This window comes from Xyrauchen texanus, chromosome 21 (genome assembly GCF_025860055.1).
Source record: "Xyrauchen texanus isolate HMW12.3.18 chromosome 21, RBS_HiC_50CHRs, whole genome shotgun sequence".
Classification (NCBI taxonomy): Eukaryota; Metazoa; Chordata; class Actinopteri; order Cypriniformes; family Catostomidae; genus Xyrauchen; species Xyrauchen texanus.
In genome coordinates this window covers 23,183,152-23,207,479 of record NC_068296.1, presented here as the reverse complement: position 1 = coordinate 23,207,479, position 24,328 = coordinate 23,183,152, and the positions used below count along the sequence as shown (strand labels likewise).

General features: G+C 39.3%; 1 protein-coding gene across 1 annotated transcript in view; it reads right to left on the bottom strand.

The window, feature by feature from the left end:
• The window catches only part of LOC127661393 (multiple epidermal growth factor-like domains protein 11), a 220,211-nt gene that overhangs the window by 195,320 nt on the left and 563 nt on the right, over positions 1 to 24,328 (bottom strand). The window lies entirely within an intron of this gene.

Genomic DNA, 24,328 nt, shown 5'->3' with positions numbered 1-24,328 from the left:
TTTACACCTAATACATTTTTTGCAAAAGTTAGTGTACTTTTTAAACAGTGTTGGTCAGTCACTAAAAATAAAAGTATCCACTACAAATTTCTAACTACTTCTCTAAAATTATAATCAAACTACTTTACTGATTACTTCATTGAAAATTAATCACAATACTAATGAGTTTACTTTTAAGTTACTTACTATTAAATAATATTTATTCTCTCCTTGTTCATTGTCGAACACCCTTCAGCTGTCACAGAGTGTAACAGATGTACATATGAACATATGAATTAACAAAAAAAGAAATTTCAAGGAAAATATCACTTGAAGCCTGAAGTTTAAGAAACACCCATAGATATTAACAAAATCGTTAGCTGTAAGCCTCCATAACAACAACTTCCTGGTTTTCAACATCAATTTCAGGTACTCTTTACAATGCAGTCTCTCATCAGATGACATAAACTTACCAGTAATGATCTGTCTTCTTCACAAGCATTCTGCTATCTTAACCCCAAACAGAGTGGTGATGGGACAATCCATGTTTACCAGAGGTAGTAACTGGTCTCCTTTACCCTCACTCAGGCTCTGCAGAAAAGATCTGCTCCATTCTCATGTTCTCTTAACCAAGACGGATAGGAGTAAAAGTGGCCTGGTCAGGGATCACTGAATTATTCATATGACTGGCAGGTGTTGTTGATAGGGCAGCTCTTCTGTACCTCTAAGTCCCAGGTGTGGCTTTAACAGCTTTCTGTTCATGGCCTTGTCTATAGCTGCCATTGATTGCAGGCTAAAGACCCTGCTGCTGAATAAGCAAAGAGGCTTTACATAGTGGCACATGGTGCAACGCACCAATAACACTACAGATTCATCACTTCCCATGACACTCACTAGTCTGAGAGGGAAGGGGCATTGGCTCAGAGTTTGGAGTAAAAGACAAAATAAAGAAAAACTGACATTCGAACAAGACTGTTCAGCATGATTAACGCTAACCTAATATTCCACAGTACACCGGTTGACTGCTGAGACATGGATTTGACAGCAATACAAAGCGCCAATATAAGAGCATGCATCTGGACTTTGTTGAGACATGCAAAACAACAAAGTGGCTTTTTTTAACGAAATAAGCAGGTAATGTTTTCCAAAAAAACACCCATAGGCACAAGTATAGAGAATGTCATTTAATAAAAACTCAGACTTGATAAACAATTTTATCACTAATATTTATCTGCCGTTAAAGGGATGATTCACCCAAAAATCATTTACTCACATAAGGAGATGTTAGGCACAATGACAACCTCAGTCACAATTCACTTTCATTGTATGGAAAAATGTGCAATGAAAGTGAATGGTGACTGAGGCTAACATACTACCTAACATCTCCTTTTGGGTTCCATGGGGGAAACAAAGTTATACAGGTTTGTATTAAAGGTGCTTTAAGTGATTTTAACCATTCTACTTACTACACTAAACCACTGGATTAGCCACACACCCTCTTTCCAAAATTCTGCACTCCAAAGATACCAAATTAGCTTTATTGAGAACAATATCATGCAGATACAGATGTTAAAAACAACAGCAGCGAATTAGCACCCTTAACTGACAACTATTATGAACAACATGGATTAAAAATGGCAGTAATGGCCTGTTCGCACCAAAACCTTTTTTTTTGAAAATCGAAAATCTAATCGCGATTATGATTACGGCTGCCACGATAATGTAATCGTGAAGACTGACGATTACAGCGTTCAATTTAAGTCTGCTCCTGTTGCATCAATGGTTTCTATTTATAACGTATTTTTGCAGCGGTTGAGTATTCGAACCAATCACTAACATCTCTGTTGAGCAATGAAATGGCAATGGCCAATCAGAGCCACTTAGATTAGTCCTGCATCCTATTAAGATCCAAGATGGTGGCGCGGTAGCACGCAGCGGCCGTTCCGGATCCAAAATGGTGCTATTTTTGTTAGTTAGCCCGACTTTTACGGCACATGGACATCGGAGCAACCGGTGTTCGTGTTTACCATTGCCAGACACTACTAAAATATAAGATTCATGCAACAACCAAGCTGCATGATGATCTGCAGAAGAAGCTACGTGACCTCGGCTTGCTGCGGAGACCAGGCCTCCATTCCTCCAGTCCTCGGCATCGTCTGATGCCGGTGACTGGGGGAGAGGATGTCGTAAGCAGTGTGCGAGGAAGCGGAAGCAAGGGGGTCCATGTTAGGCTAAAAACAAACCCTAGCCAGCCGGCTAGCCCGTCTATCCTGCTCTCAAACGTTTGCTCATTGGACAATAAACTGGAATACATCCGACTCCAGCAGACTAAGCAGCCTGAGTTTAGAGAATGCTACGTCTTTGTTTTCATGGAGACGTGGCTCAGCGACAGAGTTCCAGATGCCGCCATTCAGCTAGATGGGCTCGCCTCGTTTCGTGCCGACCGAAATGCAGCAATGTGTGGAAAGACTCGCGGTGGTGGCTTGTGTGTTTATATCAACACGGAATGGTGCAAGAACTCTGTGCTACTCCCTAGCTATTGTTAATCGCTGTTGGAGCTTGTGACTGTTAGATTCAGACCTTTTTATTTACCACGGGAATTCACCACAGTCATAATAACCAGAGTTTACATTCCCCCCAGCGCTAATGTTAAGGAAGCGCTCTGTGAACTATATGGGGCTATTAGTGAACTACAGAACGCTCACCCTGACGGACTGTTTATTGTCGACGGAGATTTCAACCATGCAAATCTCAAGACAGTGCTCCCTAAATTCCATCAGTATGTGGACTTTGCAATGAGAGGGGCGAACACGCTTGATCTTGTTTACACAAACATCCCAGGCGCGTACCGGGCGGAGCCCCGCCCCCACCTCGGCTACTCAGACCACATCTCTGTTATGCTAATTCCAGCATATAGACCGCTTGTCAGATGCACAAAACCACTCCAGAAGCAGGTGAAAACCTGGCCAGCAGGAGCCATCTCTGCTCTTCAGGACTGTTTTGAGTGTATTGACTGGCACATGTTCAGGGAGGCTGCAACATTTGGCGACTCTACCAACTTGGAGGAATACACAGCATCAATGATCAGCTACATCAGCAAGTGCAGTGATGATGTCACTTTCTTCAAGACCATCACCACACGCCCCAACCAGAAGCCGTGGATGACTGCGGAGGTGCGTGCGCTGCTGAGGATCCAAGACTCCACCTTCAGAGCAGGTGACAAGGCAGCCCTAAGAACATTGAGGGCCAAACTGTCCCGGGCCATCAGGGAGGCAAAGCACGCACACACACACAGAGAATCCATAGTCACTTCCAGGACAGCAGTGACACGCGGCGCATGTGGCAGGGCATCCAGGCCATCACAAACTACAGGACAATATCAGTTGCCTGTGACAAAGATGCTTCCCTTCCAGATGTGCTGAACGACTTCTACGCTCGGTTTGAGTCGCAGAACAACGTGGTGGCGAGGAAGACCACCCCTCCTCACAACGACAAGGTGCTCTGTCTTACCACGGCCAATGTGAGAAAAACTCTATGCAGAGTCAACCCATGGAAGGCTGCTGGACCAGACAACATTCCTGGCAGAGTGCTTAGAGGATGTGGAAACCAGCTGGCAGATGTTCTTACCGACATCTTCAACATCTCTCTGAGCAGCACCGACGTTCCAACGTGCTTCAAGTCCACCACCATCGTCCCCGTGCCAAAGACGTATTCAGTGTCCTGCCTCAACGACTACCATCCCGTCGCACTCACACCCATCATCATGAAGTGCTTCGAGAGGCTCGTCATGAGGCACATTAAGACCCAGCTTCCCCCCTCACTAGACCCACTGCAGTTCGCGTATCGTCACAACCGTTCAACAGACGACGCCATCGCCACCACCCTCCATCTGGCTCTCACCCACCTAGATAAAAAGGACTCATAAGTTCGAATGCTGTTCATAGACTTCAACTTAGCATTCAACACAATAATTCCTCAGCACCTGATTGGAAAGCTGAAGCTGCTGGGTCTGGACACCTCCCTCTGCAACTGGATCCTGGACTTCCTGACTGGGAGACCTCAGTCAGTCCGGATCGGTAACGCATCTCCACCACCACCACACAAAGCTCTGGGGCCACCCAGGGCTGTGTGCTCAGTCCACTGCTGTTCACGCTGCTGACTCACGACTGTGCAGCAATGCACAGCTCGAACCACATCGTCAAGTTCGCCGATGACACGACTGTGGTGGGTCTCATCATCAAGAACAATGAGTCAGCATACAGAGAGGAGGTGCAGTGGCTAACGGACTGGTATAGAGCCAACAACCTGTCTCTGAATGTGGACAAAACAAAAGAGATGGTTGTTAACTTCAGGAGAGCACATAGTGAACACTCTCCACTGAACATCGATGGCTCTGTGGAGATTTCAAGAGCACCAAATACCTTGGTGTTCACCTGGCGGAGAACCTCACCTAGTCCCTCAGCATCAGCTCTATTACCAAGAAAGCCCAGCAGCATATCTACTTTCTTCGAAGGCTGAGGAAAGCACATCTCCCACCCCTCATCCTCACTACATTCTATAGAGGGACTATTGAGAGCATCCTGAGCAGCTGCATCACTGCCTGGTTTGGGACTTGCACCATTTTTCAAAACCCTGCAGAGAATAGTGAGAACAGCTGAGAAGATCATAGGGGTCTCTCTTCCCTCCATCAAAGACATTTACAAAAAACACTGCATCCGCAAAGCAACCAGCATTGTGGATGACCCCACACACCCCTCACACAAACTCTTCACCCTCCTGCCATCTGGCAAGAGGTACAGAAGCATTCAGGCCCTCACGGCCAGACTGTGTAACAGCTTCTTCCCCCAAGCCATCAGACTCCTCAATACTCAGGGACTGGACTGACACACACACAAACACACACACACACACCTGTACACCATCCAACTTTTGCACATGTCCAGAGATGCACTTTAATTCATTGTTACTTTATACCTGGCTGCTACCTCAATAACTGCTGTGTCATTTAGCATTTTAGAAAGTGTCATCTTTTTGCACTACTCGTTTACAAATGTGTACTGGTCAGCGCTGCACTGTCTCTCACTGTGCCTATTGTCCTGTTCCTTTTAGTAATTTATTGTACTGTCCCATACTTTTTGCACACGTTTGCACGTGCACTTCATGTAGAAATGTTATTTAGTCTGTGTAGTCTCATGTGGTTCTGTATTTGTCCAATGTTGTTTTATGTAGCACCATGGTCCTGGAGGAATGTTGTCTCGATTCACTGTGTACTGTACTAACTGTATATGGTTGAATGACAATAAAACCACTTGACTTGGCTTGATCTTTAATGACAACTGATCCTAATGTGCAAGTTTTAAACCATCTGAAAGCCCAGATGCTTGCTTTATATTCAAGCTCTGTTCGCGCGGCACACGAAAATTAATACTGAAGAAACATCACCTGACACTTGAAAAGAAGCTGTAGAACAAGAGCGAAAAGCACTTTGTAAATATTTTATATATTTTGATTAATTGAATATTGCACTGCTTTCTTTGAACGTAGAGTTAAATACACTGCAAATGAGCAACATGACAAAACTAAAACGATCCCGTTCTAATCAAGGCACAGACACGGTGTAAATAATTGATTTATTATGCTGATTAGACAGTTTTGTTTTTAATGAGAGCATTCGCAAGAGTGCAGAACATTGTGCGGAGCATCACTGTGCATGCGTCGAAGTGCAGTTCTCAAACAGTGTAAACCTGCAGTGACTGACAGCAGTCATTGTAATGGGAGAGTTTCGATTTCTGTGTACAATTTATTAAAAATGTAATATCAGATTTGTTTTGTCATGTTAATAAGTCAGCCAATGTGATTTGTACAAAATAGCAATAATGTAGCCAACATAAAGAATATGGCATGAATAGCAAATTTCAGGAATCACCATCATTGTTATCGCGTCTCCTCTTATAAGACCCATTTGCCACGCAGCTGGTATTGGCAGATTTAACATTTTCACGAATTGTACAAACTCCGATAGAAAATTAATGTTTTTAATTTCCAAAGTGCAACCACTGTGGCCACAAATGATCTAACGATGATCTTACATGAACAAGATCACCATTGAAGATCTAAAGGGATGAATGGTCCCCTGTTTCGCCACCAAAGGGCTTACTGAACGCAGTAACTTGGTCAATTTAAATCGCCTGTAAATAAGTTTGAATATTGAATATGCCATATTATTTAATTATTTATTTAATAATTTAAGCAGTAATTTAGCAATGATTTAATTTATTCTATACCATATATATCTAAATTTAAAATAATTGTAATTTGCCTTACCTTAACAAACATTATTACAAAATAAAATACAATACAATATAATGCTTATTATATTATATTATATACTCCTCAAAATGCATCAACACCATGGAAAGAACATAATGAAACAGTTATACCAAAGTAGGTAAATTAATGCTTTAATAGCATTCAGCATATTAATCTCTAACAGCTGAATGGTGCAGACAGGAGACTGGTATAACAACAGCACTGCCTGCTGTACTGGAGTGAAATAGTTTTTATTAAAACATTTTTACAGACTCGGTGTGAATAGACCTTCCATCAGATGTTCGTCTCACAAAATCATCATGATTTGGTGTGAACAGGCCTTAAGACTCAATAATTTGCAACAACTACAACACTATGAGAACAGGCAAAATGATTGACAGGTCATAAGCGTCATTGCCCCCCACCCCACACACACAGACACGCATATTGCAATGCAGTAATGAAATACAAAACTGTGAACATGCCTGTGGCACTACATTACATTAAAGGTCACAGTAGGTAATTTCTCAGAATCAACTGCCTCTGGCTTATAATATAGAGGCAGAAATGTCCCATGCAGGCCTTAAAAGGAAGTTGCTCATGCTATTTTTCATTACCTGATAAGAATTCCAAGCATTAGACGGAGCTATGTTGGATGCTTATTTGTAGCGCATAAGCAGCAATGTTAGTTTTGTTTTAAAGAAAACATAATTGGCTGTAAAGAATGCTGATCTGCACGATCCTTGTGTGAATGTAACAGCAAGCTCATTATAATGCATCTGAAATGTTAAAACCTAACACTAGTACTTTGTAAAAACCTCTTGTTTTATTAAAAGTTCAAAAACATAGTTGTATCATCTGTTCTGGAGATAATGGTGAACTGTTTTTTGTTCACTTAAACTTCTGTATGGCATCAAACTGACAGAGCTGTTCTATGTTACAGGTTCAATTGAGATGTCCCTGAGCCCTGTTGTCTGGCCTAGGACAGGACAGAAGGGAACACTAAAAGCAATTTCCACCCAGGTGATCCCACCCCAGGGGCACAGCGGGGTTTAGACAAGGAAATTAAACTCCATGCTGGTCCTGCTGCTAGAGAACTCCAATCAAATGAACAGCCAATGTGAAGTCCTTTACCATTTCACAGAGAAAATATTAACAGAATAAAGAAAAGGTTTCCTGCAGGGTGTGGAGTGGAGCAGCTCACGCAGAATCACTAATGTCTTCTCTCCTGAGTGATAGAGATGTCTGCAAGTTCAACTCTAACATCTCCCAGAGCCTGTGCAGAGAATATTAATTTACCAATCATGCTACCCATACTTGAGGGGAGAGCATGCTGGGTAAAAAATAGTATAAGTTCAGACAGGCTACATGACTAACCCATCTTTTAGTGTGGTGTGAGACCAGCTGTACACAAACCACTCAAATGTAGAGTCACTGCCCATAGGAAGTAAATCACAGATTAGAACTGATTTAGAACTGATTGAGACTCACTTAAGTATCCTACTTCTCAGATGTTTCTGCTCAGAAAAAGATCCAAGTAATGTCACGTGTCTCCTCCAGAGTTTCACAAGAGATCTCAAATATGTGTCACATGTGCTCACATTGGCCAAGGTATCAAAGTTTGCAATCAAAGTCAGAGATATCAATATGAACTCAAACATTTAACCGGGTCTCATAGAATCCAGTTCCTATTCAGTACCTACATTTTTGCATGGCTGGTTGTTTCTATCGTGGCAGTTTCTTGGTGAAATCTACTTTAAAGGAGGTGGTACAACAACAACGACTTTCATTAACTTTCAAATTTTTGAGGCGTCAATATATGAACATCAGTCGACATTTCAATTAGAAGCCACATTTTTGTGCTTTCAAATCACTGCCAGTTGCACTCCATTAAATCAAGTCTGACGTAATAGCTTTGGGAGACCACAAGAGGGCGAAATAACATTTACTGAAGCCGGTCATGGTATGGACAACTCATATATCCCACACACATTACAAACTGATGGCAGTCCAAAGTTACATAGGTCTTCAAGAATGAACAGTGATGTTGATGAGTTGGCAGGTTAGTGTATGAAACTGGTGCAACTGTGCAAACTGAACTATTAGAAATGGCAACATTTTTTATGCAATTTCTCTGCAGGTAGCTTTGAAGAGGTTTCGTTCAAGCTGTCAAACCACATGAAGACATACTAGTAACTGAAAATACATTGTGTAGGCCATATGAAAGATACATACACAATATATCATCCAGCGATGGCTAGAGTAAATAATCTATGTCCTTTGATAATGATTTATGTTGAATGTAAAGGAAAACTATGCGACTTGAGCGCCGTGATGCTGCAGAAGTTTTAACAGGCTCCGGAGACGATGTGCTCTGTGTATGTACCTTCATAGAAAATAATTGTTTGGCATTTTAGAATACACCAATTTGTCCTCCAGACACACCCACTTTAACTAACCCTGCCACTGTTTAGAAATACAAAAATGTGTTTGTAAATGCTTGACGAAGGTCATGTGACCGAAACTATAAACTATATACATTTTGTAATACTCTTTTCAAGGTAAGATAGTGTGCAGGATATTTTATCTTTTTTTATTGACTTTGCTACAACTTGTGTCCAGCGCATCTGTCTATTATTCTTCAGGTGTGCGAGGTTAGTTGTTCATTAACACCACATAGTAGAAATTTTACCTCAGAACTGCTGCAATACATGTGATGAGCCATATAATGTCATTTTGCAAAACTGTCGTCACAGTCACGTTATTTTAGGAGATTATGCTGCAAACATTTCTCAACAAATTCTTCCAAAATTAAACAATCTGAGCTATGCCTATTAATCTGATGGCTTTATACTTTTACTGTATGTAAACAGTTGTCTCATTTTATTCTCTTTTAATGTCATTTCAGGACATTAGGAGAAACATCTGAGACAAAGTTGATACTAAAAAGAAACATAACTGAGAACTGAGTAATGAACAGTAACATTTTTCCCTCTGGGTGAATGCAAGTCAATGAAGAGACTAAAAAGAAAACAACAAGCCAAATAGAATGCATGAAGCACAAAGCACCAAGAGGAGCAGACCCAGCATCACCCTTAAATAGTGCATCCTCAGTGCATCCATTAAGATGTCTCACAATACAAGAGCAGAGCTAGACAGATCCATGCTACACTGAGCTTGCTTAGGTCTCTCCATTGTGAGCATAGGGACAGGAATAGCTTGGAGCAAAAAAGCATAAACTTAATGGGGAACACACTCTCTGGGATTGCAATGGTAAATTATGACTCCAATAATATACAATTCAGGAGCACTCTTGGTTTACAGTAAAGGGCGCATGAAGTCCTTGGGCTATAGTGCTCATAATGGGTGCCGTAACTGAAAGCCTGTAATGTTAATGAATTACCAACTCAATCCAAATCCACAATGATGCAATAACTCCAAATCTACAATGGAGCCAACAACCAGATGGCCTGATTCTTTGAGCTACTCAATTTTGCATTAATGTAACCTTTCAATATAAGGAAAGATTTAATACAGTATTAAAAATATGACCCGTAAACCACTTCAATTACAAAAAATAGCCAAACAATAAATTTGCTTTATTTTCCACGCTCACAATGATTCCTCATAAGAAGCGTCCTGCGGCGTGATGACAGTGTCTGAAAGAGGGTCAGACAGGCTGTCTGTATGGTAATACTCCTCTGATTGAGATAAGTGGCAGATGTAAGCAGGGCCATCAGCAGTATTTGTAAAAAGTCAGTGGATTCTCTTGGGAGAAGTGCTTGTCATTACAACCGCCGGGAAAAGACCTGATGAGTGCATTATTCAGGACCCAGCAGAGCAGCAGCTAAGAGGTGTGGAGTTGGCATCAGAGAGACGAGCTCTATTGAGCCTTTGATAAGCTCACATCAGTGCTTGTTAATTAGCTTTGCTTAAAGATGCTCACAGCCGATCTTTATGTGATTCTATTCTAGTCTCCCCTGAACTCATAGGCCCTCATTCTAGACCATATATAGGAAAAATCTCTGATAATATGGTCTCTCTATATATTGTTCTCTGATATAAGAAGTCTCTCCAAGGTGTAACAGGCTCATACTGCTATGATTCAGGGAAATCACAAAATAAAACAAAATGCACCCTTTTAACACCTTTTATGCACCATTTAACTTATAAAGCATTTGATAATTTAGGAGCAAGGTTAACTATAGGTTACTTTTATTCAAGATAAAGGATACTAATCTGATCTTGAATGGTTGACTACCTTTGACACAAACATCTTTCAAAAGGTTATGTGTTCAGACACTGTCTAAACAATCTTTGTCTTTCAAATGTTTATTGTATGAATGCAAGAACAAAGAATATTTGGTTTATTAATAAGCAAAAGTAAGAGGCTCTCTCCCCCAAATATGTTTTCACATGTTGTGAGGGGGAAGCTGACTTAACTACATTTTTCAGTAGCTTGACAGTTCAGCTATTTTTAGAATAGTGTTTCTTTTCCAGTAACAAGCTACAAAATGCCACAAAACACTTTTTTGTCACACTGTATTGTGTACACAGTTCTACAGCCGAGCAAACCAAAGATTGCAATCAAATGCGCTTTCATACCCAAACTGTACTTTCTCTTTCACAAATAGCGCTGTGAAGTTCAAAACATCTAAGTGAACTGATTTTTTCAGACTATCACTGTTCATATGAAGGAACCGGTTAAAATAAACAATACACATGCACTTATTTGTTGTGTTGAAAATCACAAGTGAATCGGCTCGTTTGTTTGATTCATGTAAATCAGTTTAGTAAACAGTCATCAATCATATTTGTTTTTGTGCTGGATAAATACTGTTCTGATTACAAAATAAAAAAATATAATCTATTAAAATAATCACCTATTCATTTTATACAGTTTAATAGAATATTGTGTATCAATAATATCACATTGTAGTATATTTACAGCCCTGGAAAAAATTAAGAGACTACTGCAAAATGATTGGTTTCTCTGGATTTACTATTTATATGTACCGGTATGTGTTTCAGTAAAATAAAATGTTTTGCTTTATTCTATGAACAGCTGACAAAATGTCTCCCAAATTCCAAATAAAAATATTAAACGATGCTCAATCTTAATCAATATACATGTGCATTTCAAATTTAAGTTACTTGCTCTGCCTCTACAATGATTTTCCTTTTTGGCTGATTTTGCTAATACCTCTTACTTTTCAATCCTCCTCTCCAACCACTTGGCTCCATTCTGCTTCATAAGATACACACTCTTGATCCAATCAATTCCCGATAGATAAATTAAATCAAGTCAAGTAAAATTTTTATCAATGAATCTTGTTCCTCTATGAAGCCCATCAGAAATGGATTGCAAATTACATTTTACACCAATAAAGCATTCCGTATGACACTGTATAAAAGGTTAAAACACTCCATCCCTCATGTGCTTTAGTGTAATTGAGACATGTTTGTCATGCCTCATTCAAATGTTCTGCTTAATTAGATTTGGGAAATATACTCCCAGTGGCTATATAAACACTAACCTCTGAGTTGTTCAGAGAACAGAAAACAACTGCGAGTCTGTGACCAAAATAATTGACACAAAGATTTTTATTAAAAGAAAACAATTTGCCATGATGACATGGAATACTGTAGTCTGCATTACAAGAGATGTCAAAAGAACCCCAAGTTGTGAGCTTGCAGTCTGAATTGAATGACGTGATGAGATAAAATTAATGGGTGCTGTGAAATTTATTAATTTTTATTATATTTCTAACAACATGTCTTTCTATTGTATTGTGTAGGGCTGAACGATCCATCGAAATCAAGATATGATCTTGTGGGAATATTACACCGCAAAGGGCTTTTATATGATTTAATCAAACAGTCTGCATGTGATGCAGCTCGGTTCCGAGTAAGCATAAAATTGTGCTCTCTGCACTAATTTTATCTCGTGCACAGGATATCCAACACACTCTCACAGCGAAATCGTCAGGATTCATATAACTTTTCTAAATTTGGCTAATTCAAATGATATCGTGCAACTGCACTCGTTTGAATTCCTGTCAATGATGTCGCTGAACATCGTTTCATCTAATACGCAACAATGACTTACTTCTGTCACACACAACAGCTTCCTATCACGTTTACACACTGTACTGATTGGTTAAGTTTACATAAGGAGTTTGAGTAAGGTCATAATATTAATATGTACTTAACGTCTCGTCCGCGGAAGTCACGCTTATTTCCGCATTAGATATCTGGGAATTGCACGTGATGAAGTCGTACGAGTTTATGTGAACCAGATCGTGCGAGACTATACAAAATAGCCTCGTAAATTATGTACAGCTTTTCATGAAATCGGATTAGAATATAAGACTTGTTTCGTTGGTATCAGTGTGGTAATGTGAGCTGAGTGTATTATATTTAGAGTGCTTTAAATTTACTTTAATTGTTCACTACAAGTTTCTATACAGATCTTAAACAATGTTATGACAACAGGTTTTTGTGGCCAGAAGAGGAGATGAGATCATCCCGAGGGTTTAACCAGATCCCACAGCAATGAACGCGTTAAAACAATTATTAGAGAAATATTGCTTGGGCATAATAATATTATATAATATTATAGTACAGTTATTATTAGTTATAAAAATACAATTGTAATATATTACTGTTACTTCTTAATGTAATAAAAATAACCATTATTATTATTAATTCGGCATGGTATTGCGGGTATTTCACACAAATTTTATCAATCCCATATTTTCCACATTCATAATACAGGAAATTTCAGTACTATTTTCTTAACTTTAACATGTTGCTGAGAACTGGTAAACCAATCCATACAGATGAACAAATCACTATGCTTGTATTTGTATCAAACTGTAATTCCAGAATCTGTGCAAATAAATCATCTCTTCTGCATCCAGGGGCATTGCTAGACATAAAGCTCTACTGGGGCACAGGCCACCCATTACTCATGTCGCTTTTTTCTTTTTTCTTTCTTGAAAGCCTGCTGTGTGCAAGAAGTGTGCAACACAATGCACTATACAAACTTCCCTTGCTTATCCCACTTTTCCTACACTGCAACAAGTACTGGGAAAGGTAAACATGTAGAGATATAAATCTTTATGAAAATATTTATTTAAGTATCTTCAACATACTGTACATAAAATGCATACATTGTATATGTAAATAACAAAACCAGAGAATACTTTCTTGCACATTTGCATTCTTCTATATTAGACATTACACATCAGGAAAACCTCTGTCAAGTAAGTCTATGGAATTGCATTATCCAACGTCAGGCAAAACGGCCTCAGACGAAATGGCTTTAGACAAAAAGGTCTCAGAATGAACAGAGAGTTGGTCGCTAGGCAGAGTTGGAAGCTAAACTGGCTGAGGTTTGTTGCTAGCTTGCCAAACAAGCTGAACTATCTCGAACTATAAATACAGAAGTGTCATTTCTATAAATTTACAACTAGCTAGCTAACATTATTGGTGTAAGTTTAAACTGATGTTTGAAACTCATTAAGTTTTCTTGCAACAACAACTCAAAATAAGCCAAATTATAGTCCTTTTTAGTCGCTAGGTAATTAGCACACAGCAGCCATAGTTACTGCCAACTGTTTATGTTTATGTGACCTAAACTAGTGCTAGCAAATGAAATTATTAATTTCATATCCAAAAGATTGATTCACTGTTATCATACACAATCAAAGACAGTACTACAGAACACAAAAATGTGATTATTTTCTCTGCAATTCCATCGACTTGACAGAGGTTTTCCTGAGACTTGGTGCTTTTTCATCTGATGTCTGAGACCTGACTCTGATGGCTGAGGATGTAGTTTGTTTATCAAGTCTTACCTCCCTCAAATTTATTTCTCCTTTCTGCTTTCCTGTCCCTGCTTCGTCCAAATAATTTTTTGATGTCCATCTACAGGAGCCATTAATGTTTGAGTCAAAATAAGATCAGCTGTGTTATTTAGAAACGTACATTAGTTTCATCATGTTTTCATAGCCTACCTCAATTCTGACTTGCGTGCCGACAAAATAATTTTTTGATGTCCATCTACAGGAGCCAATAATGTTTGAGTCAAAATAAGATCAGCTGTGTTATTTAGAAACTTACATTAGTTTCATCATGTTTTCATAGCCTACCTCAATTCTGACTTGCGTGCCGACACCTGGGTAGGGTTGCACCAGCTGTGCGTTGTTCTCACGTTAGTTAGGACGTAAAGTTACTAGCTGTGTGATTGGTCTATCACACAAAACATGAGCACATTGATGTCATTAAATTAGTCTGCTTTTTATTCCAACATTACACCTGGTCGAAGTTTAATGGTGCAACGCTCAAATAGTGCATAAGTTATGACTTAGTACCCATTTAAGCTACAACTAGGCTAAGTTGTAACATACATACAGTACTGCCGCTCCCTATAAGCAGACTATGCAGTCTGCATAGGGCACCAACTCCCTAGGGGGGCACCAACTAGGAGGGCACCAGAAAGTCCACCGGCTGCCCTTGCTTTATAACGTTATACGTTATTCAAGGACCCGAAAGCAGTCGCGGAACACAGATGATCGTTCTGCGCTCATATCACGCAAACACCCCCCCCTCTCCTGGTCAGACAATCACTTCACGCTCATGTCATGGGAACCTTTGACATTGGCTAGTAAACTGAAACATTAAGGAGCCAAATGGCTGTTTTTAGTAATCAAATCATAGATTTTCTTGATTTAGGTTGCGGTTTAGAAACAAGGTTAGATTTAGGTTGCGGTTTTATCAAGTCAGTTGATAACCCATTCATCGAAGTTTTAATAAACACGGGACTCTTATTTTTAAATGTCTGCGCTATCAGTTGTGAGCTCACTGAAGGCTGATTCACTGAGAAAGTTAATCTGATTCAAACTAACCGGAGCTCCTGAGTTTAAATCCTCAGTTCTTTTCGGGTGATTTGTAAAACAATTTTGGTTCAAATTAGTAATTTGTTCATGACTCTCTCGTGCTGGGTTTGTTGTTGCGTGTGGTGCAGCGTGCTGGTCAGAAACAGAGCAGGTGAAAAGGGGTTCAAGACACGCTGGTGGTGCACGTACTAAAAATATTTTCAATAACTGACAAGATGATATCTGAAAAAAACCACATGTGAACGCACAACCCGATTGATGCCAGTGGCGACTAGTTTTTAAATGATTGTTTTAATCAAATAGTTTTGGTCGCATTTGTGACCATTTTAGTCGCAGTCTGGAGCCCTGTTAAATAACAGTATCATATGAAGTCTCATGCAGCACACGTGAAAATTTAGAGCAAGACGAGAATCAGTTCTTCAAGTCAAGAAAACTGTTAAGACTTTATGAAACCGTAAAGCAGAATAACTTGCATATTGGTTATAAAAGTGGAACGAGCTAGTTGCTTACAAAAAATTGCTCTTTACTGTTGTGTGTCATGCAGTTCATTTTTCATAGTTCAATCCTGAATAAATAGAAATACATCAGTATGGCACTAATAAAATAGATTATATCTGTTCTGTTGAAACTGTTACTCACAAGTGTTTGAACCTTTAACTTTGGTAACCAAAGTTTCTGCGTCGAGTCCACATGGGTATGCAAAGCACGTACCGGACACAGCAATGCAGAGGCTGGGTCTGCCTCCTCCCGGGGCAGCTTCGCTTGCAGGTTCACAACCTAAACCCTGAAGGTGGGTCATTGGAACCTTGGGAACGTAGCCCGGTCGTGGTCTTAGGATGAGGTGAGCATATGCCGGACCGAACTCCATGCAAGTGTCGCTGACAGAGAACGCTTGCAGGTCCCCAACCCTCTTGATGGAAGTGAGCGCAATCAGGAGGGCCCCGTCCAGGAGCCAGCGGCTGCGTGCCCGTAGCACACGGCTCCCCAACCCAGTTGAGAGGCGTCTGTGGTGACCACGACATGTCTGTACACCTGAACGCAAACCGTAAGAAGGGTCGGTGTCGAGGTAGAATGGAGACGTGGAATTGCACGTCCTTCATGCCGAACGCAGGTTAGAATTCGCCTCTGCGTGAGCATTCTGAACTGGAGGTTTTGGTGCCGGGGTGCCGTGAGAATGGCACGCGCCAGTCTGATGACCCAGGAAGTGAGGGAATTGCTCTTTGACAATTTGGGTACCGCAGCCCGGTACCCAAAAGGGAGAACTGAGGATTCTCCTCCCGGCCCTCCACCGGGGGACGGAGTGGTCTTGCTACCAGCTCCGGAGCAAATGTCTGGCTTCCTGGGTGCACCGCCTCAGGAACACTTAGGGGTTTTAGGGGCCCTAGAGGGGGTCCTGGAGATGGGGGGGGGCATACGCCACCTGCCCAGGTTGAGGCAGAGCTGGCGTTGGCTTTTTCGCAGGGGGACGCCCACGGCAAGCAGACGGGGGACGGCCTGCGCTACGATGGCGTGGCGTGATGTGGGAGATGCCTCCGTCTGTTTCTTCACCGCTGAGAACTGCTGGGCGAAGTCATCGACGGTGTCGCCGAAGAGACATCATCGTTGAGGAAGTGGGCTTTGTCAACGTTGCGCATCTCGACCAAGTTCAGCCATAGATGGCATTCCTGGACCACGAGGGTGGCCATCGCCTGCCCGAGTGCTTGCGCTGTGACCTTAGTAGCTCTGAGAGCGAGGTCGGTGGCAGAGCGCAATTCCTGCATCACGTCAGGATCGGGACTACCCAGGTGCAGATCTTTGAGTGCCTTGGCTTGGTGTACTTGCAGGAGAGCCACGGCATGCAAGGCGGAGGCGGCCAGTCCAGGGGAGGGGAGTACTGGACGGTCCCACCAGGTGGTGGCGTTCTCGGGACACAGGTGGATCGCAACTGCTCTGTCCACCTGAGGGACCTCCGTGTACCCGTGGGCTGCCCCACCATCCAGGGTAGTGAGAGCGGACGAGCGAGGAGGTCGGTTCCGGGCAGTAAAAGGTGCCCTTCACGATCTCGTCAGCTCATCATGCACTTCTGGGAAGAAAGAAAGAGTATACAAAGTATCTTCCAGACTAAATTAGTTGCCACCAGTTTAATTGTTTTTATTTTTGTTTGTTTGTTAATGTACAGTATATATTTCATTTTATTAACAATAATTGTAGTAACGGTGATATTTTTGGTAGAACTATAGTTGCAATGGTAGATGTTTGTAGAGGTTAAAAAACGATCCTTTCAAGTTCAAACTAAATTCACTTTCAACATATATCTTTTTTTCTACAATATAAAGTGTGCATGTCTGTGTGCTTGTTTAAATATTTCATTTCAGTGGTTTTGAAAAACAAACAAACATGTCTTTTGAGTCTGTGAAAGACAATAATGATTTATTTAAGTGTCTGTCTAAATGAAAAATAAATGAAAAAGTAAATATATGGATAGCAAATACAGCATGTTAAAAAAACATGCTCTAGAGCTCCATCTGACCTAAACAGGTATACATGTGAAACAGAGAGTTTTAATAAATATGCAATATATTGTACATAATAATAATATTGTAATATTAATACTATAATATTAATAATATACATAATATGCAAATAGCATTATCAATTTATCTTTAATATGCATGTTATACAAGCAAGATTCTCTCAGGACTTCATTTGTTACAATTTTTAATGCAACCTGTCAACATTAAACAGCCATTTTTAATGTAACTGTAATGAGTAATGAATGTAATGAGTTGTATTCTTAAAGTGATCGTTCACTCAAAAATGACAATTCTGTCGTGTTGTTGTTAACCTGTATGACTTTCTTCCGTGGAACTTAAAAGGAGATGTTAGAGAGAATGTTTTAGTCACCATTTACTTTCATTGTATGGAAAAAAAAGATGTAGTGACGGTGAATGGTGAATGAGACATAATGCCTAACATCTCCTTTTGTGTTCTATGAAAGAGGCAAATTCATATAGACTTGAGGGTGAATAATGACATAAATTTCATTTTTGGGTGAACTGCCCTTTTAAAGTATTTGTTTAGGTATCTGCCATGAACAACAACATAATTGTAATTCAGCAGATGATTATTCAGTATTATATTACAATGATATAATACTCAAGTTGACTGGATATTATTCCAAAAGGTAATAAGGTCAAAGTAAGCTCCATCAAAATGTGCAGTCTGATGAATCCTTCACTGAATGAACGCACTGAATCAGTGTTCACGTGACAATGTGTAGCTACAGATAAACTTTTTTGTTATTAAAAATTAAACATTGAATGTTACTCTTATATATTATATATAATAAGCAATAAACTATAAATCAATATAATATAATTTCCCATTTTCGATCAAAATAATTTAGGGGGGGGCTACAGGAGCTGAATTCTGTGAGAAACTATACACTTTTCTGCTAGGAAATCTGTGGCTGTCTTTGATCTGAAACCTACCCCATCACAGGGAATTAGAAACATACATCACGGTTTTCAATAACAGAACCCAAGAAGGTTCAGCTAATGGCTTTATATTTTTCATTAACGTTTCCTAATGCTCCCACCATAGCCTCAGGGTATTTGTTCAGTGTTTAATATTCAATACGCTTTTGCTAAAATAACATCTATCAGGCAGCTCATTGAGAAATCAGCTTGATTTGCAGAATAAAGGTCAGGGCTTACTACGCTATTTAGAGTTTATGATGGGGAACGATCTACTAAGAATTGATCTATGAATTGTTGTTTACATCAGATCAGATACTGAATAATACATGAAATATTGAATGCAATCTTAAGGTAAAATTAGAGTAGAATTATAGAATTAAGGTAGAGAGCTGCTCTGAAATCAGAAGCTTTCAATAAAATAACCTGGACCAAACATATAGTATGCAGGGCCGTATTAACGCACAGGCTTACCAGGGCTAAAGCCTCGGCCAGCGGCATCAGGGGGCCCAGAACTCCCGGGGGGGGGCAGTCCCAGCATCCTCCACCGTATTCTCCCCCATCGACACTCTCAGGAATGCATGCATGAAAACATGTTCAGCAGGATATGCTGACGTAAACACAGAGAAGGTGCACAGCGGTTAAATCCATCCATGTAGCGCATGGTGACTGAGTGCGAACGTTGAACCTGTATGAAGTGAACTCTAGAGGAGAAATGATCCATTCTTATTCTAATTGCCCACTGTTTCATTAATCATTTTATGTTACGGTTTGCAAAGACAATCTATTTAATAAGGAATCTCTACATATTCTGACAATGCCTACAAATGATATATTGTTTCAGTGAAGGCAGGACATTTTCTTGGGGAAAAGTCATTGTTATGTCTATTCTTCTTGTATATAAAGCTCATTGGCAATGAAAGGATAGTAAAAGAAAAAAGCAGCTAAGGAATAAAAATTATCTTAACTATTTTAAGACGGATGTATAATCAAACACAGGGATATAAAAGATCAATCTCTTCCACAATCACTGCACTTCCTATAGCATCAGCAAAACCAACAGCTCTCTCTTCATCTGTATATCCTGGATTGTGTCTGTTTTATAAAAATTAAGGGTCAAAATTAACATGACAATGAGCAAGCAGGCAGATAGAAGCCAAGGAAATTGAAACTAAGGAGAAAGTCTGATGAGGGTCACAACAAAACAAGGCAATTTCATCTGGTTTCCATTGTAATTTGCTGAACATTGAAGATTACCAAAGCCCCTCACACATAAACATTCACACACAAAGCAAAGTACAATTTTCCTCTTTAACACTCAAAATGTCTTTCCTAGCCCTTTTCAGACTTTGCCATGAATCTTATATTAGCATCTAAATTTCCTCCCTAAAGTTCCCTTCAAAAGCTTTAAAATCACAGAGTACAAATATAAGCCAACAGCTTCTGATGCTAATGTTAGATTTATTTTATTGGTGTTAACATTTAACCAGAAAATAAAAAATAAATAAGCCTTTCGTATCTGAATACTAAAATGAAAGGATGCAGTTCTTTTCCTTCATTGATTGGAGCAAATGTAGCCACAGAATACTAATGAATTCTTATTTTGAAAACTACCCCTATGCATAGGCGTCATTTACTGTTGGGACAGGTGGGGCATATCACTATAATTTTTTGCCTTTGCCAATTTTGTTCCCACCCCTTTTTTTAAATAGCTTTTGTCAGGTAAAGGCAGATTTATACTTCTGCGTCGAACCTATGCCATAGGCTACGCATCGCTATGCCAGTTATGGCATAGCCTACGCCGCAGCCTGAACTGCACGTCGTGTCAACGCAGACCACAACAGATGTGATGGTCCACTTTGTTACCAGAGACTGTCCCCAAGCAGCATGACAATAAATGATCTGAGGTAGTGTTATATTTTCTCCAAGATTATTATAATCTATGCATCATAGACCTATGTATCATTGATCAGTGATCGTGAAACATTGAATTTGGATTTTTGAATCGTTTTTGGGAGCATTAAATTCTGTTTATTTCATGAACGAGCGTCAATGCACATTTAGGTTGTTGTGCCAGAATGCACCGTAAAGATTCTAAGCTTTAAAACGACATCCATTGAGTGTTGGTCAAGCAAGCATTTACTTATTAATTTCATTAATATTTTCAGAATTTTCAAAATATGCTACAATATTTATTTATTATTATTTAAGCGACTCAAGAGTAAGCCTGCAGTATATCCCTAATTTATTGTCATTGCTTTGCAGGCAACGTGTAAAATAAATGTACCTAAATACTACATACCGGTATTTAAATGAACTCGTTTTTAATGCTTTAATAATTTAATAAATATAATTATTTAATACCATTGCATTGCCTTTGTTAATTTATGAAATGTACAGTTATTTCAGAAATTAAGGCATTTTCTCTCAATACAATTGCATTCTTGGCTGTTTACTCACAAAACAACACAGACACACCAACGCAGAACTATAAATGCAAACCAACACGTTGGCCACTATACGGGCCTGCGCCGTAGATTTGACACAGAAGTATAAATCACTTTCAAGTGTCTAATGCAGAAGAAATATCTCCAGTAGGAGCAGGGCTTTCCATTTTGTTTGTGTGGATTATAATACGTGCATTATATTAATCCGGCACTGAAGTCTGTTATATTGTATGTAATATTGAGTGATCATTGTGGCTGTTTTCAGTGGCGTTGAATGACAGGGGCGGCGATGCTCTCTCATGCATCCAAACTAGCACTCTACTTCCTCTGCTGTTAAGTAGCTTGTGCTCCTGTCCAGTTAAATCATAAAACAAAATGCCAATTGACCCCACTACTTTTTTTAATAAAGTGACGCCCCTGCCCCTACATCTCAAATTGCCAGCACCAATACCAAACCAATTAAAATGAGTCTCAATAGTTACATTTTTTTTAATTGTACAAAAGCCTGTCATAAATTCAAATTGAACTCAGAACTTAATATGCTAGGCAAAGAAGCAAGCCGATGCACTTCGTCCTTGGGAATTCAAACAACTGTCAGCATTGTGCCTCCAGTGTTTCTTCATTAATCAGCACTAATTAAGACTATTGATTGAAGAAAACATCAGGATTTCCAGCTGAAAGGGTTTACTAGACTGTAAACAGGAAACACAACAGGCAATGGCTTTGAAAAGTGTCAAAAGATCCGTCTTTGCCCTTGGTTCAAGCTTTGCTTCGCAAAACAGCTTAGAAAATTAAACATAAAATGCCCCTGCTTCCCAGTCATTAAGTGCTGTCAGGACGAATCAGAGCTCACAGGCCAGTGGTGCTGCACAAAGCAGCAGTGAATTCTGCACTTGCTCTCTGATTGTTTTGAGCCTCCTGTCTCCCTCACACACATGCATGCTCAGTCGCACAGAGGTTAGGCTTGACAACAGTGTCCCAACACTCAAAACACAACATATCAAGGTCATTTTCAAATAGATGTAAGGTGTACAGGCAGTCAACAATCAGACAATCTTATTATGTACTAAATTACCAATTTTGCAAATCGAGTGCATTATTTATTTAGATTGTATTGCTGTAACACTGTATTATTATGATTCTCTGCCGTGTCTATATTTACATAATAACCAAAATATTACATAGGAAGTTGATGCATAACATGTCCATGGACTTTATGTAAATCAGCTTCAACATGTTAGGTTAAATTGTACATGAATGAATAAGGGAAAGTGTATATCTTATGAGAATTGGACATGTTATTCACCATTTTAATCACTTTTATGCTCTCACTAGTTCATTTTATATGGTCATGTGTTATGATAATGATTCTATGGAGTCTCTCAATTATTATGAGGTCATAAAAAGATGCATGCATAATTAGAAAAAGTATAACGTAATTAGCTAAATACAATTTAAAATAGTATTAGATGGAGTATAGCATGTCAGACTGCAGGATGTAGATTTTACAAAGTTATTTCATGTCAACTACGCATTTTCTGTGAAAAGTTTATCAAGACCTCAAAATTTTTACCTTGTATTTACGTAAACAGTTGTGCACCCGTTCAACTTTTAAATCTATTAGTAAACACTGTACAGTAACAGTGTATTAATAGGAAAAAACTAAATGCAGGATGGCTGTGTTTTGGATTGTCCTAAAGGAATAATTGGGCAGAAAGAAAAACAGCAGCCAGCTAATGAATATTTTCTCAACAAGACTGCTGTTTAATTAGGCTAAAAGCACAAGACTCCAAACAAAAGCTGCATTACAGTATTGGCAAAGTGCATTTATGACTTTTTGACAGATGGCTGTAATGCAGTCTAGGCAAGCCGAGCAAAGCCAACTAAATAACACAACAGGCAAACATACCCCTAGCTTTGCCAGACAGACAGGAAAACAAATCTTGAAAATCTTCTAAAACAAAACTGTTCAGACATTTGCTGCACATGCAACAAAACTCATACTGTTCCAAAACATTATAAACTGAACGCAAGTCATACACACTTAAAAGACAAGTGCAAAAAAACAAGCAAACAAAAAGTATTTTTAGTCTAACTTTAACGTTAATTAAAGAAATACGCAGTGTATTGTGTTATTGCAAATTATAATTGCTATGTGATTTAAATGACCAATCAAGACATAATATAGACATAATACATAAGGAAAACTCAACAACTCTGTTGTTATGAGAAGTAGACAATATGACTGCAATGCAAATTGACCAAAAGCATAATTGATTAGCAATAAATGTAATATCTCATGTACTCAACCAGAGATTAATTGGGGAGGGGGGGTTGTGATTCTATATTAGAACGCCCCCAACCCCCCTTTCCCCACCGTAAGCCCATCTCGCCCATTCCTAAATCCGCCCCGTCAACAGAAAATGTCTTTATTTGACAGGCTTGTTCTCATCTTCAGCCTCATATATCAGCAATCAGAAAACCTTAACGCCGTGTAAGGGATCAGACAGAGATATTGACTAATTAAAAAAATAAACACATTATTTCTACCATACCTTCTAAACGTAAGATATGTATTTATTTACAGGACATAATGTCGTTTGGTTATGCGCTGAAGTTGTGAAAAAGGTTGGCAAATTGCCTTCGCCTTGTTCAACAGAGCCATCTAGTGGCGAAAAAACTTTAAATAATAAAAAGTAATGAATGGAAAGAAAACATTCCCGGGCGACCTGTGCTAAATCGATAGTGCTTCGTGTCGTCTCAAATGCTTTCTGTCTATGATGGAAAAGAATAGTAATTTACCTCTAGTATTAATGTTTGACATATCTGTCAAGCCCCGTTAGCATACACAAACTCGTTTTATGATTGCCAGTTAATGTTTTACAATGAGGGTGTTTTGGTATAGTAATCCTTGTGACTAACTGTACAGACAAAAGACTGGGTTTCACAAACATCAAAACAACACGAGAGCATGAGTGAATTGGTAATGGACAACTGTATTATTTCCTAAGATTCTGGAATATAAATGTCGATTAAATCAAGATTTACAGTACGTTTAGCTTTATTTATGTATCATTCCCCAGCTAAAACAATAAAAGCATGAAAAAGTTAACGATCAATTATCCTGTCGCACAAACGGAGCTAATATAATAATAATAATAATTACATTGTTAAAACATGCCTTAATAACATTTATTGACTTTTATTAGCACAACCTACAACATAATTAAAACCA